The sequence below is a fragment of the Schistocerca americana genome, unplaced genomic scaffold, assembly GCF_021461395.2.
Source record: "Schistocerca americana isolate TAMUIC-IGC-003095 unplaced genomic scaffold, iqSchAmer2.1 HiC_scaffold_519, whole genome shotgun sequence".
In the NCBI taxonomy this organism is placed as follows: Eukaryota; Metazoa; Arthropoda; class Insecta; order Orthoptera; family Acrididae; genus Schistocerca; species Schistocerca americana.
In genome coordinates, this window is record NW_025726257.1 from 20,001 (window position 1) to 25,000 (window position 5,000).

The 5,000-nt window shown below is 53.1% G+C and overlaps 1 non-coding gene across 1 annotated transcript in view; it reads right to left on the reverse strand.

The window, feature by feature from the left end:
* The window catches only part of LOC124585938, a 1,910-nt gene extending 798 nt beyond the window's left edge, over window positions 1-1,112 (reverse strand). Inside the window, exon 1 of the ribosomal RNA XR_006974951.1 lies at window positions 1-1,112. This exon is cut by the window's left edge and continues 798 nt beyond it. This is a non-coding gene — a ribosomal RNA (small subunit ribosomal RNA).
* Window positions 1,113-5,000: the final 3,888 nt, after the last annotated feature.

The following is a 5,000-nucleotide window of genomic DNA, read 5'->3' on the forward strand; positions in this document are numbered from 1 at the left end:
TAGGGCGGTATCTGATCGCCTTCGAACCTCTAACTTTCGTTCTTGATTAATGAAAACATACTTGGCAAATGCTTTCGCTTCTGTTCGTCTTGCGACGATCCAAGAATTTCACCTCTAACGTCGCAATACGAATGCCCCCGCCTGTCCCTATTAATCATTACCTCGGGTTCCGAAAACCAACAAAATAGAACCGAGGTCCTATTCCATTATTCCATGCACACAGTATTCAGGCGGGCTTGCCTGCTTTAAGCACTCTAATTTGTTCAAAGTAAACGTGCCGGCCCACCGAGACACTCACTCAAGAGCACCCTGGTAGGATTGCAACGGGGTCCGCCTCGGGACGCACGAGCACGCACGAGGCGCGTCGCACGCCTTCAGCTCGCCCCACCGGCAGGACGTCCCACGATACATGCCAGTTAAACACCGACGGGCGGTGAACCAACAGCGTGGGACACAAATCCAACTACGAGCTTTTTAACCGCAACAACTTTAATATACGCTATTGGAGCTGGAATTACCGCGGCTGCTGGCACCAGACTTGCCCTCCAATAGATACTCGTTAAAGGATTTAAAGTGTACTCATTCCGATTACGGGGCCTCGGATGAGTCCCGTATCGTTATTTTTCGTCACTACCTCCCCGTGCCGGGAGTGGGTAATTTGCGCGCCTGCTGCCTTCCTTGGATGTGGTAGCCGTTTCTCAGGCTCCCTCTCCGGAATCGAACCCTGATTCCCCGTTACCCGTTACAACCATGGTAGGCGCAGAACCTACCATCGACAGTTGATAAGGCAGACATTTGAAAGATGCGTCGCCGGTACGAGGACCGTGCGATCAGCCCAAAGTTATTCAGAGTCACCAAGGCAAACGGACCGGACGAGCCGACCGATTGGTTTTGATCTAATAAAAGCGTCCCTTCCATCTCTGGTCGGGACTCTGTTTGCATGTATTAGCTCTAGAATTACCACAGTTATCCAAGTAACGTGGGTACGATCTAAGGAACCATAACTGATTTAATGAGCCATTCGCGGTTTCACCTTAATGCGGCTTGTACTGAGACATGCATGGCTTAATCTTTGAGACAAGCATATGACTACTGGCAGGATCAACCAGGGAGCTGCGTCAACTAGAGCTGAGCAGCCGGCCGCCCGGGAGTGTGTCCCGGGGGCCCGCGCGAACACGCAAGCGTCCGCTCAATTATTCTGCAAACAGGAGGAGGCTGAGCTCCCCTGCACAATACACCTCGAAACCCTCTCAGGTCCCGGCGGCGCGCAGCGCCGTACTAAGTACTTGGTCGGGTTCGAGAGAGGCGCAATCGCCCGGAGTTTGGCGAGTAGACGCTTTAGGTGCGACCACCCGTGCTCCCAACTGAGCTTGCCGCTGCCGACAGAGGCCCGGGAGCGTGCTGTCGTGGCATTGCCGGCGGGAGACAACACGCGCCACCTACGGTGGCCGGCAGCTCCAACGCCAGCGCCACAGAAGGACAAAAGCCCCACTTGGGTGCCGAAGCGAACTCTCCCAGCACAGCGCACGCGCCAACACGTCCGCACAGCTGCGATACAATCCACCTGCGAGAACCGCAGAGGCGACCGAGCAGCAGACGGCGTCGCGGCGCCGAGCGCCGGGCGGCGGCGCATCCTCAGCGCACACAGTCCTCAATCGGACCAGCACACTGCAGATGTCCACCGCGCTTCGCACCGGGCCCGCGAGGACCTACTTTGGCCGCACGGCGCCGCGTGCAGGGTGCGCCGGCGCGCAGCTGCGCCGCCTGCCGCCTCCGTCGGCCGGCGCGCCTGCCACTGGCCGCCCCCACCAGCCGGCTGTAGCGCGTGCGCCCACGCACCGCGCGGCCAGCACGCCGGAAGGCCCCCCCTCACCGGCCGGGGACGGTCCCACCCAGCCACCGCCGCGTATCGCTTCACACCCACATGCCATTCACGTTCGTGGGCATGGTGGGTATCGCTGAAACAACCGGTTGGTAGCTCAACCGATCGTCGCCATCACTGATTCACCTCTAGCGAGAACAACCGCACCACAACGGTTTACCAGTTCTTCATTTGCGTAACGTCACCAGCAAACGTAGACGTCCATCGCCATTTGCAAATTCAACGATTGTTGCATGCCTGTGTCAGGTGTCACGACACACTATGTCTGCCCACATACACGCAACAACATGTGCACGCTTCGCGAACACGTGGAAGGTGGCCCCCGTACGTATGCGATGTCCATTGCGCGAACGACTGTCAACCGGCCTCTGTCGCATGTCGCAGATGTGGAACGCAGTGCACCATGCTATCACGGTGTGTGAGAAGAGACGACTACGTCTGACAACACGCGCCACTACATCAACAGACGGCTCATGCTGATCGCCATCCACGGCATACCATACTGCAATCCAGCTCTTATAGGGAGACGACACGTAGCTGAGTGCACAATATTTGGACCGTATGGTTCGCCGTTGTTGGCGCAGTCGTGGTACGGTCACACATGTACCACGATGTATCATTCAGTACATGAGGACCAATGTGCGGTACAGTGTGTGATTTGGACGTACAACATCAGCGGACAGTTGCCACAAGCCGTACCACAACGTAGGCTGTGCTTCGCCATGCGAATGCCAATGAACAACTGCGAAGGGCATTGAGCATGTACGTCCTGCCGCCATCCGCATTACAGTGTATAGCTGCAAGGTGTTTAACATGAAGCGATACTCTGGGGACCGGGCAGTGCGAGTAGCAAACTATATTGCGGGGGTTGCAGTTAGGCAACACTACACTAATTTAACGCGTCGTATGACAATTACAGAGCAGGTTAAGGCCCAACGTGTGTTGGGTTAAGGCCCAACGTGTGTTGGGTTAAGGCCCAACGTGTGTTGGGTTAAGGCCCAACGTGTGTTGGGTTAAGGCCCAACGTGTGTTGGGTTAAGGCCCAACGTGTGTTGGGTTAAGGCCCAACGTGTGTTGGGTTAAGGCCCAACGTGTGTTGGGTTAAGGCCCAACGTGTGTTGGGTTAAGGCCCAACGTGTGTTGGGTTAAGGCCCAACGTGTGTTGGGTTAAGGCCCAACGTGTGTTGGGTTAAGGCCCAACGTGTGTTGGGTTAAGGCCCAACGTGTGTTGGGTTAAGGCCCAACGTGTGTTGGGTTAAGGCCCAACGTGTGTTGGGTTAAGGCCCAACGTGTGTTGGGTTAAGGCCCAACGTGTGTTGGGTTAAGGCCCAACGTGTGTTGGGTTAAGGCCCAACGTGTGTTGGGTTAAGGCGCAACATAGGTTAGGTTAAGGCGCAACATAGGTTAGGTTAAGGCGCAACATAGGTTAGGTTAAGGCGCAACATAGGTTAGGTTAAGGCGCAACATAGGTTAGGTTAAGGCGCAACATAGGTTAGGTTAAGGCGCAACATAGGTTAGGTTACGGCGCAACATAGGTTAGGTTAAGGCGCAACATAGGTTAGGTTAAGGCGCAACATAGGTTAGGTTACGGCGCAACATAGGTTAGGTTAAGGCGCAACATAGGTTAGGTTAAGGCGCAACATAGGTTAGGTTAAGGCGCAACATAGGTTAGGTTAAGGCGCAACATAGGTTAGGTTAAGGCGCAACATAGGTTAGGTTAAGGCGCAACATAGGTTAGGTTAAGGCGCAACATAGGTTAGGTTAAGGCGCAACATAGGTTAGGTTAAGGCGCAACATAGGTTAGGTTAAGGCGCAACATAGGTTAGGTTAAGGCGCAACATAGGTTAGGTTAAGGCGCAACATAGGTTAGGTTACGGCGCAACATAGGTTAGGTTACGGCGCAACATAGGTTAGGTTACGGCGCAACATAGGTTAGGTTAAGGCGCAACATAGGTTAGGTTAAGGCGCAACATAGGTTAGGTTAAGGCGCAACATAGGTTAGGTTAAGGCGCAACATAGGTTAGGTTAAGGCGCAACATAGGTTAGGTTAAGGCGCAACATAGGTTAGGTTAAGGCGCAACATGGGTTAGGTTAAGGCGCAACATGGGTTAGGTTAAGGCGCAACATGGGTTAGGTTAAGGCGCAACATGGGTTAGGTTAAGGCGCAACATGGGTTAGGTTAAGGCGCAACATGGGTTAGGTTAAGGCGCAACATGGGTTAGGTTAAGGCGCAACATGGGTTAGGTTAAGGCGCAACATGGGTTAGGTTAAGGCGCAACATGGGTTAGGTTAAGGCGCAACATGGGTTAGGTTAAGGCGCAACATGGGTTAGGTTAAGGCGCAACATGGGTTAGGTTAAGGCGCAACATGGGTTAGGTTAAGGCGCAACATGGGTTAGGTTAAGGTACAATATGGGTTAGGTTAAGGTACAATATGGGTTAGGTTAAGGTACAATATGGGTTAGGTTAAGGTACAATATGGGTTAGGTTAAGGTACAATATGGGTTAGGTTAAGGTACAATATGGGTTAGGTTAAGGTACAATATGGGTTAGGTTAAGGTACAATATGGGTTAGGTTAAGGTACAATACGGGTTAGGTTAAGGTACAATACGGGTTAGGTTAAGGTACAATACGGGTTAGGTTAAGGTACAATACGGGTTAGGTTAAGGTACAATACGGGTTAGGTTAAGGTACAATACGGGTTAGGTTAAGGCACTTGGGGGGGGGGGGGCCCGGTTTGTTGATTGTGATTATCGTAAGTAAATGACTGCGGCATCATCTGATTTGCCACGTCAGGGTGCACCTTTGGCTCATAACAGGCGGCGCTCTGATTCCATGCTTGTGGCAGACCTGTGTCTTTCATTCCTGCCATTGTTTGTGTGGTGTGACAGGAGGCAGTATTGTGATGTTGGGTGCACCCCTGTCTGGGACATGTGTGGGTGTTGGTGGCTTAGCTGAGCAATGGTGGTTGTCGGAAGGGTGGGATATTCTGTTTTCCGAGTGGACCTCCCGGTCTGGTTATGATAGTGTGGATTGTCTAATGTGGCAGAGAGGATGCACTGGGTGTTGTTCCATGCTGGTGCTTACATATTGTCTGTGTGCCTGTTACAGGCAGAGA